The sequence below is a fragment of the Anas acuta genome, chromosome 17 (genome assembly GCF_963932015.1).
Source record: "Anas acuta chromosome 17, bAnaAcu1.1, whole genome shotgun sequence".
Classification (NCBI taxonomy): domain Eukaryota; kingdom Metazoa; phylum Chordata; class Aves; order Anseriformes; family Anatidae; genus Anas; species Anas acuta.
Genome location: NC_088995.1, coordinates 4,682,392 through 4,691,947, shown reverse-complemented (window position 1 = coordinate 4,691,947; position 9,556 = coordinate 4,682,392). Strand labels below are relative to the sequence as shown.

Genomic DNA, 9,556 nt, shown 5'->3' with positions numbered 1-9,556 from the left:
ATGTGTGTGGGGGATGCGGGTTGTGATTCAGAGCAGATTTATTGACATTTAGAATTTGCATCAGCTGACTGTCTTCTAGCTGTGAAGAAAGCTGTCCACACAGTGAAGCTATGATAACGTGAACATTTGGCTTGCACTTTACCCCAGCTACCTGGGAACGTGCAGGCTAATGAACTAGATGTTAAACATGTCCACTTGTCTCAGAATAGGGAAGGACAATTAATGAAAAGCAGAGCTGCAAGACAGCAATCACAGGAGAGTGGCGGCACCCAAACACTGGGTTAATTGTTTCAGGTTTTTCACAAGCCCTGTTCTGCCCTAGAGATCTGGAGCACAGGCAAACACTTAATAAAACCCAGGTGCTTCCAATCAAAATGAGATGTTTCGATGCAAATACCTAATTGGCTCCATAAGCCATCTTTCCTCGAAGACTGCTCTACACTGCTTGGCTGACAGAGGCTGCTCTGTGTGATGGTGCCCATGGACTGGGGCTCAGTGTCAGGACTTCGGAGAGGAGAGCATGAGGACCTTCACTTGGTGGTGCACCTTGGAGGACGTTCACTGCCCTTGGCATATGAGGTAGTGCTATTGCAACACAGTTTGGGTAACAACCACAGGGAGAGTGGGACACCACAGCACAGCCTTCCCCTGTACCCTGAGATCTGGGCAAGAGCTGTCGTTTTTAACAGACCTTCACCACCATTTGGCCCAGAGGGAGGACAGAAGTGGCTGCAGATGCATCTCTGCAGTGCTGCTATCCCCATCCTGTCCCCATCAGTATTGCTTTTTCACCAGCTGCTACAAAAAAAAACCACTGATGACTCAGTGAAAAAAGAGCCTGTGACAGGGGAAAAGCTCTACAAAGCCTTCCTGTTTCTCAGCATGAAAGCTATGGCCAAATTGTGCCTACCTGGAGCCTCACAGATGAGAGGCTAAACAGCCCTCTCATGCAGGAATGTGCCTTTTTGTGTCTGTAAATGAGTTGTTTTGTCCTGCTCTGGATACCAGCCACTTGCTGATGTCCAAGGCTGGGGCTGCCTACAGTTCAGTGACATGGTTTCTATTCTGAGCTCCCCTCTATCCCTAAAGACATCATTGCTTTGCTGTGTGCTGCAGAGGTCCTTTGTGGAAAGTTAATTTGGAGAAGAAAGAGGAGCCAGCTAATTGATCGAAAATGTCATCTCCTTATATACTTTTTTTCGCTTCTGAAAATGAAGATGAATATTGTGTGTGTTTTATGTTGAAACAGACCATTTAATACCAAACCAATAATAGCTGAAGACTAGATATGCAGCCCAGGGTGTCCATGTGTGGTACAGTATTGAGCAAGAGATTGAATGAAATAACAAAGTTTAAGCAGTCAGAATCAATATTGAGGAGGTGTCCTTTAGACTGGAGCTATTTAACTGAGCCAGATAGCATCAAGGTTGAAAAAGAAATTGCACAGAAGCAGGGAAAAGACACAAGGGCATGAATTTTAAGGTCTCTTTATTAGCACAAATGTAAGTTTATACCATGGCTAGACAGTGGCTGCTCGTATGACCCCCATACTGAATCTCTGCCAGTGCTCTGCATAAACAATGTCACGGGGAGGGCAAGTGGTGTGTTTCTGCTCAGAAGGTGCAACGGCAGACAAGAGGAGGAAAGGGAATGACAAGCAGCCCTAGATGTGGAGCCAGGCCACACATAAGGGCATGGCTCCCATGCTGAGATGAGCCTGGGAGAAGGAAGAGGCAGGATTCCCTTTCCTGGGTAGACAGAATACGTCCATGTGTCCAGAGGAGCTCTGCACAGGCTGCAAGGCACTCTCAGTCTGGGAGGCTTCCATGACAGCCTGTTTGTGCCATTATGTGAGGAGACAGATTCAACATGTCCACATGGTCAAATTCAGTTCTTTTCACAGATCATAAAAACAAGGTCTTGGCTAACCATTGCAATCCACAGCCTGCCTCACTCACTCTTTATGTTTAGGCACCTCAGCTCTGCTGTTAGTTCCACCATGCAGAATAATTTCACTAAGTCCTTTGTCAAGCCCACCCTGGGAATCCTTGGCTTTAATTGTAAACTGATGGACGCATCTGCAATCCAGCTTCAGTGCCGCAGAGGAGTCAAGGGACAGATAAAGAGGTGCCAAGTTTTTCTTTAGCCTTTAAGGTTCACTTTGCTATCAGGCAGGACAGGAGTAAATGTTTTAAACTAGGCATAATTTTTCACCTTGGATAGTGGCTGGAGAGAAGATACTGCTTCTTGTAGTACCTTACTTTCTGGCTTCTCCTATCATTCCCATTAGAGTGGCTCCACTCAGCTGGGTCTGGAATTGTGTGTTTTCCCATATTATGTCTGGTTGCAATAGAGAATCTACTTCTTTTATGTCCAACACACTTCTACAGATATGCATTGTATCTGGAGAAGCAGCAGACAGTTCAGGAGGGGAAAAGTCCAGCAGAGGCACCAGTGCTAGTTCCATGATGAGTGCTGTTTAGGGTGATGCTGGAGGAGGGTGAGTTTCACACAGGGTTCCTCCACTGTCCCACCTTAATGTACTTGCCTGCACATAGTAAGTCACATGGACTAGACAACAAAGACTTTGTATTTTATGACTGGGACATGAGAAGAAGTAGGTGACTTAGCCATGAGTTGGGTGTAGATAGGTAGCACTGAAATAAACATGTCTTTAGCAGGAAAAAAGATCCACAAGATCCTGTGAATGTAAAATAACACAAAACAGAATTCTACACTAACAGGTTTTGAATTTTAGGAGTGAGACTGCAGTATTTATCACCCACTTGAGCGGTGGCAGTTGGTTTGAAAGTATGGCTCTGATATCTATGATAGTTTTCTCTAAAAGTGCACCCAGCTGAATGTCTGTGGCTCTAGTTTCCAGCCATTGAATCTCTTGGAAAAACACCCTAAAAATAAATAAATAAATAAATGTAGCAATTGTTGCTTTAGCAAGCTTTAGCTTGAATAAACAGGTTGAGATACTGATAATGAACATCTATCAGTTTAAAGCCTGTGAACTCTTATGACAACAAACAGCACTCCCATATTCATTTTTCCACTGATGCCAGGGCTACTCCCACTGAAAATTACACTTGTACCTCAGTGATGGATTTGTTTCCAGATACTTTCAAAGCACTTTTTTTTTTTTTTTTTTTCCGTGTGTGTGTGCGCTTTTGGTTGGTGGTGATCATTTATTTATTTATTTTTCTTTTTCCAGAAGATATTCTTCACAAGCCTTCAGACAAAACTGTCTTTATTGGTCATATTGGTCAGAAAGGATCTCATCAATCCAGAAGCAGAGAATTTTGGAAACTACTCAGAAGCTCCTTCTTGCAAGCCACCATCAGATCTTCAGTCTGCAGAACTGCTCAAGATCTCTGTTCTTCTCATCACACTCACAGAGCTAGCAGAGTTTTCTGCACCCTGAAAACGGAGAGAAGCCTAGTGCTGAACCCATGTTCATTTATGAAATGTGGAATATGTCCAGGTGTTGATAGAGGGCAGCAATACAATCCATCAGACAAGGAAGGCAAAGAAAGAGAGGGATGAATAGAGAGACTGAGCCAGCGTTCAGAAGCGTGTATCCTGTCCTCCCTCAACTGCATGAAAGGTAGTTATGGACAATTCATACTCTGTCTAGTTCAGGAAAAGAACATTTTAAATCATATTCCCCTCTTTCTATATTTGAGTCCAAGGGTCAGACCCAAGTGAAGTTATTCATTTCCTCACAGTTGACCACATCAGCAGCACCTGTCAGCTAACTCCAATACCTTTGTATTTTTATGCCTCTTACAAGCCCAAAAAGCCCCTGGAAGAGAGAGATGGAAGGAGAAAGAGAGAGGGAGGGAGAGGGAGAGAGGAAGAGAGAGTGATTCCGACTGAATGCACAAGGATCCAGAGGATGAAACAAGCAGCAGTTTATGGGAGATGCAGGATAACAGACAATCCTGATGGCACAACCTACAGGAAGAAGGATGAATGAATGAGAAAAGGCATTGTAAGAAAATTCAGGTACAGAGGCTGGGCTGGGAATCAAGCCCCTGGCAATTAGAAAGTAACACTGAAGCCCAGGGGATCTTCACTGCAGAGGAATACCTTATGCACTGCCCTTGGAAGAAACATCAAAGTTGACTCCTGTGGTGTCAGGATTGCAACACCACTGAGCTGGGCTGCCATTGGGTGCCTGAAAAAGCACAGAAGGCAGCTTTGAAAAATACCTCATTCTCTTCTTGGTGCTTCCCGGAGTAGGAGCAAGAGTGGGAGTGGGAGAACAGCAAAATGAGAGAAAGGGCTGTATTTAAATCAGTCCTTGCATGTTACCCAAGGCTCAATCTACATGCAAATGCAGAGCAGAAGCTGTGATGTTCCTGGTGGGGATGCAGTACACTATTCCCATCAGAACAGGAACAAATCTACGTACCTCCTTTCAGTCCTTCCCTACCCCTGCTCTTCATTTTCTTATAATACAACCATGTTAAAAAAGGAGCTCTGTTTTAGTCCTGTGCTTGCACTGCTTAGTGCAGAGACTCCTGATCTGGATGTCTCTGAGGGCACCAGGCACAAGGGTTTAGCATAGTATTCACCCAACAGAACATTTGCAGTTCATAAAAATCACCCTAACTAAAATATCCATATTCATAAAATAAAAAAATAAAATAGGCAGTTTGATAGCTTATCTGCTTGAAAAGTAGCTCACCTGGGACAAGTATTTTGCAAATGCCATTAGCCAAGCAGGGTTCAGGAGTTTTCTGATTTAGCCAATGTACCTTTTATTTGGTAATGTGGTATGGAAGGGGAATAAATCGCCCCTGCCTGTCACTCTGTAGATACACATTGCACCAAGTTCAATTGTTCCTGCTTTCTGCCAAGTGGCAGGCTTGCCAGCTAGAGACAACAATGTTTAATTTATGAAGGGCTGAGTTTTAATCAGTTTTTTATTGTTTGTTCCAGCAATAGATCAGTTTAATGGCAGTCTGAAAAATGCACCATAAGCAAATCTCACACATGCCATTCTTCTCCACGTTAGATATCTCACATCAAAAGTTTGACATCAATGCATGCTGGGAAATAGGCAACCTGCGAAACTCAGTGTTTAAAATAAGTGGCCAAGCTACAGTTCTTATGGAATTGGTGGGTTGGTGGATACTGCAGCAATAAGGGCAGATTTAGAGATAAATCTGTATTCAGAGCCTTTTCACACTGAATCATAAGATTCCTTTTTATAACCCAGAAAGCAGACACATTACTGCGCACCTCCCTCAGGCTTGGTCATGGAGCTGTGGGTGGAACCTTGTCTTCAAGCATCATTGCAGCATAGCCAAGCCTTATTGAAGTGGACCTTTGATGAGACCCCAGGCCAGCCCTTGACTTTTTTCATATGTGGGACTCCAGCTACAAAAAAGCACACCAATCTCCCTCCAAACACACCCAAACCCCACCATTTCTAGTGAAAACCTGGCCGCCACACGTGCCACACGTGCTGTGTCATGAGCCAGAGCAGCAATAAAGTTCTGTTGCTCGGGCAGAATTGTAGAGAAGAGTGATGAGCCCTGGCTCAGGTCATTTATTTTACAGTCAAAGGAAGATACATGAAACACATTTGCTGCTCCATTTGTCAGGTCTATTTTCAGCTGATTAAAGATGTAAGAGGCCTGGGTCTGGATCCAGCCTGAGCACGGAGGGTTTGGTGCAGGCCTACATCTGTTTTTTGAGAGGCACTCACTGAGAAAAAGGAATTAGTTGAATCAAATCTTGTGTGACACCAAAGCAAGTCCAGAAAGCGTGGTTATTACCACTGCCACGCAAAGGCAATGGGAACTGAAAGTCCTCATTACTTTGCAGAGCTGTATGAGTTGCCTTGGTTACTTCTCTTCTCTTCCACAATTATAGATGTATTCATCTCAGTCTTTGGCTCTCATGGTGATGCTATAACAATTATTTCATGATAGGAAAATGGCGGTCAGTTGCCCAAATAGTGCCCAGATAAACTAGGCAATGAGTACGAAGAGATTCATCACAAAAAGAAGATTAAATATATTTTACAGGGGAACAAACATTTCCTATCCTTTTTCTCTTCTGCAGAATATGCAGACTTGTTTGACAGTTGGGCTGTGCTGGTTGTGACTCTGATGAAAGTTGACACATTTCACCCCCCACATTAGGAATGTAGTCAGGAACACGCACCAGGCAAGGCTGGAGTCATCCAACCTGTGATAGTGCAGGAGGCTTCACCCAAGGGTATGGCAGGATGAGACTGAAGTGTCTAGAACAGTGAGTGTGAAGGAACAGTGCAGGCTATGGTGCAGGAGAGTGGACAGTGCAGGACTTCTTAACCTTAATGGGGTAAGCACCCCATTTCCTTAAAGTTTAATTACTAAAATGGTATCAGAGGTCTAGCTGGTCAGAGAGGAAGCTGATAAAAACAAGGCAGAGCACTCTCCATAGCACCTGTGTAGTTTAGGACCATACAACCTTTTTTTTTTTTTTTTTTTTTTTTTTTTTTTTTCTGGAAGGGGCTTAATATCCAATTTTTAACGGTACTAGGATCTACAGAGTTTCAGTGAGTGTGTAAACACTTTTTGAAAAAGACTCACTCACCTGCATCAGAGAATCAGAGAAAATAGAGCTATCGCACATCTGAAGAAATCACCTCTTCCAGCTACCTGGCCCAAGAAAAGTTCTGTGGCATTCAGGAAAGCTGTCTGTAGAGATGAACCTGTCCTAGAAGCCTCCAGCATCGGAATCTTCACAAGAAACCCAGGAAAAATATATAGCAGTGCTTAACTCTCCTTATGTTAAAAGATTTTTCTTAATAACTAACCTGAATTTCCCTAACTGTGATTTAATTACCTGATCTCCTAACCAGAATGAACATGTAGAACAAATTATTCTCTTCCTCTTTGCAGAAAACTTTTATGTAACTACAGACTATTATGTTTCTCCTAAGCCTTCTCTAGACTAAATAACTTAAATTACTTCAGCCTTTCTTTGCAGGTTACCTCTAATAACTCTCATTCTCACTGCTCAGCTTCCTCATTCATCCTTCTTGAACTGCAACACTCTAGAACAGATGCCATATGCCTCTGGAGGCTCTGCTGTCAACACAGCCAGAACAGTATTCACATCTTTTTACATTAGCATGTTCAGCTCGTGACACTCAAGTCCTTTTCCGCAGTACTGTGTAGCCAGACGTTCCCTATTCTGGCATGGTGCAGTTGTGCATCTAAATGCAAGCTCTTTATTTGTCTTTATTGAATTGTGTGTAGTGTTTTCCAGATAATGCCTCTGATTTTTCAGGATCCTCCAGAATTTCAGCTCTGTCCTTCAAAGAGCCGTTGGTCCTTTCCTACATGAGGTGTGATCTAAGCTCGTACACCCTAAGGTATGTGGGAAGTCTCTGGTATCAGGTCAGTTCATGCTGCTGCTTCTGGGGAAGAGGTAGAAGAAGATGGATGGTCAGGAAGAGGTTTTCAGTTTGTTTTTATTTCTCACTGCTCCAGTCTATTATCAATAAGCAATGAATAACATTAATCTCCCTTAGTCTATGTCCATTTTGCCTATGATGGTAATTGTTGAGTGATCTCCCCATTCTTTTCTCAAACCGTGAAGTTTCTTTCCGTCTTACTTCTCCCCCAGTTTTGTTGAGAAGGGAGAGTGAGAGAGTAGCATGGTGGTGCTGAGCTGCCCATCAGTGTTAAACTATCACAATCAGTTTCCTCATAGTTCAACCATATCCTCTAAGAGGAAGAAAACTGGAGAAATCCTTGCAAATCCTGAAGCCGTCCAGAAAATAAGAGGTGAGGAAATTAGATAGAACCAACAGACCCCACTGTGGAAAGACGCACCAGCCAATACAGTCTCCAGAGCCAGACATAGCAAGTTCCCATCTCCATGCAGAAAAGCAGTAGGATTGTCCTGTGGTGATATCATACTACAGGGTCTGAAGAGGCTGGGAAGATTCACAACTCAGGTATAAAGAAGCTGAGGTTTCCAGACTTCTGGGTTTTCAGTGCACATGCAACACATTTTATACCAGAGTTAGGGACCCATGAAACACTTTGCACTTAGTCATTCAAACTTTCATGGAGTTTCACAATACACAACTCAAGATACTGGAGCACAGCTCTGCCATGGAGCAGGTAACCTGAAAACCTTAGGCTATCAGCTGTCTCTGCATACTAGAAAGATACACTTGCTGAGCTGGCACTGAGGGTATATCTTATTTTGAAAGGGAATTTTTTTTCTTTTTAAAACATTTTCACAATACTTCTGACTCACAGGAATTGAAAAACAAACAAACAAACAACATTGCTTGTTTCATTGCTTTGTTTCACAAAGTCCACTTTCAAAACAGAAATATTAAGCTAACAATTCTGGCAAACTGGAAACCCTGCTTGCCAAAGATTGCAGGGGTAAATATGTTTTTTTCAGAAGTCATGTAAACTATTCAAAACATTTTTTTCTTCTTCTGCAATAATGAATTCCAAAAACACAATAATTGAGAAAGAAACCCAAGTATTCTTCAGTTTGTGACATTTTAGGAATGAGCTGAAGACTTTTTTATATTTCCCACATCCTTTGTCGTGATAGAAAGAGAAGGTTTAATTCCAGAATAGCAGTTGGAAAGGGCAGGGAAAGGGAAGGTCTTGGGATCTTATTTCTAAAAGCAGCAATGGCTTAGTGATGACAAAAAAAGGATTCTGACTTGCTAATTAGTTTTGCATAATGATGACTAAACTTGATAACAGCATGAACCAGTCAAATGTCTTTGTAGCACATAGGCTTATTGTGCACTCCAATTAAAAGGGTTAGATTTGTATATGGCTCACAAGGTGTTTCCTGGAGACTAAATAACTCAAAAAAGGGTGCTCCAAGCTTTGTTGTTTCAATTGGCTGCTGCAGCAAATTAACTTCTGAGAAGGAATTTGATAGCATCTATTTTATCATACATCCAAAAGCACGTCACTGATTCTCTATGAGCTTTTGCTCATTTTTTCCTTCCTAAAAAGCTAAACAAATGGAGAATAAAGCCTTCATTATCTGTTCATCAGTTGCCACCTCTGCCAGCAACTGCAGATGCTCTCTACCTGCTATTTTTCTCTATTAAGAAGAGCTGAGGGAAAATCTGGCCATAAAGCATCCCTTACTCTATGTGTGGAGGAGGAAAACAGCCACACAGAACACAATCCTGAAATGCCTGCTGCTCACTGCTCCCCCAAGTGAAGGATGCTGTCGCAGTGTGTCACCCATTTCTTCCTGTAGCTTGAAATCAACATGCAGGGATGTTCTGCAGGACTGGCATTTCTTTTCCAAAATAACCTGGGGACAATGACAGTGAATTAAAGCTAGGAAGCAATGGTTCTTTTAGCATGAAGTTAGTTGAACTATCAATGCTGATAGCAGATGCTGCTTGCTTCTCATCGCTCTCCTGTTTGCAAAATGCTGGAGAGTTCAGCATTGCCGATGCACAGCTTCAACCTGCAACATGAACAGAAAATGCCACTAGGCTGGGAGGTTTTACAGTCACTTTTTATAGGCAATTCCTCAGCTTCCC

At 42.7% G+C, this 9,556-nt stretch overlaps 1 long non-coding RNA gene across 2 annotated transcripts; it reads left to right on the top strand.

Moving 5' to 3' along the window:
* The first annotated feature begins 361 nt into the window (after positions 1-361).
* LOC137841298 (uncharacterized) lies at positions 362-4,819 on the top strand. Of its 2 annotated transcripts, XR_011088549.1 has the most exons (3): positions 391-579; positions 1,972-2,127; positions 3,221-4,819. It is a non-coding gene; the product is annotated as an uncharacterized lncRNA (long non-coding RNA). The 2 variants fall into 2 exon arrangements; XR_011088548.1 differs by lacking the exon at positions 1,972-2,127 and having other exon boundaries at positions 362-579.
* Positions 4,820-9,556: the final 4,737 nt, after the last annotated feature.